The sequence below is a fragment of the Gadus chalcogrammus genome, chromosome 11, assembly GCF_026213295.1.
Source record: "Gadus chalcogrammus isolate NIFS_2021 chromosome 11, NIFS_Gcha_1.0, whole genome shotgun sequence".
In the NCBI taxonomy this organism is placed as follows: Eukaryota; Metazoa; Chordata; class Actinopteri; order Gadiformes; family Gadidae; genus Gadus; species Gadus chalcogrammus.
In genome coordinates, this window is record NC_079422.1 from 15,777,134 (window position 1) to 15,778,032 (window position 899).

Sequence of the window (899 nt, forward strand, 5' to 3'; positions counted from 1 at the left end):
GTTTGACTCCAGATGTTGCTCCACTAGAAGGTGACATCTTGTTATCACAGCTGTGGTCTGGTGCACGTCTATTGCGGTTCCGTGCATCAAGCCAGGCTGCTGAGGAGGAGGCTGCAGCTGCTTGGCCCCTGCTGTGCAGTCACCAGGGAGCTCTGATTAACTGGAAGAGAGATATTTAATAGCACCAGAGCTCCTCACACTGGTCAAAGCAACACCTTAGTCACGATAAGAGTTGCGGCTGACAGCTAATTTAATGGATTTAATTGCACGCGCATTTCAGCACCTGGCTTAATAGGAAAGCCACAAGGGAGCCCCTTTAGTCTCAGAAACCTTAAGGCAAACTTCAACAACATTCAGCATGTGGCTATAAATATGCTGAGCCCTGTAATGGATATGCTAGTGTCAAGGTGACCAACCGTTGACATCAGGCATAAGAAGGCTGTTGCGGGTCACATGATTTATAATTGTGAGATTTAAAGCTGGATCATGATGGAAGTAAATATAGATGTTTTAAATTATTACTATAATTTGTTTTATTATCAAGTCAATATTCATTTTTGAATATCCGTTCTCCAGCTTAAGACTCCAGCAGGACATATGGTAGGAGACTGGAGGAAGATGAATGGGGAGGGGGATTGCAGGATTATTTCAGTAAATTCTTACTTTAATCCTAAAGGATGCAGTTACTTCACTTAAATCAACTGGTGACCACAGAACCGGAGAAAAATGAAAAATTTTAGCAATACTACAATTGGGAGGGATGGACATTTCTTCATATATATCTTATCATTTATTAGTTTATTCGATTTCTTACCACCTGCAACGGATTGTAATTGCCAGGTATTCTCATCAGAACTTCCGGGAACTAATGTGATACGTTAGTTCCCCGAACTAACATA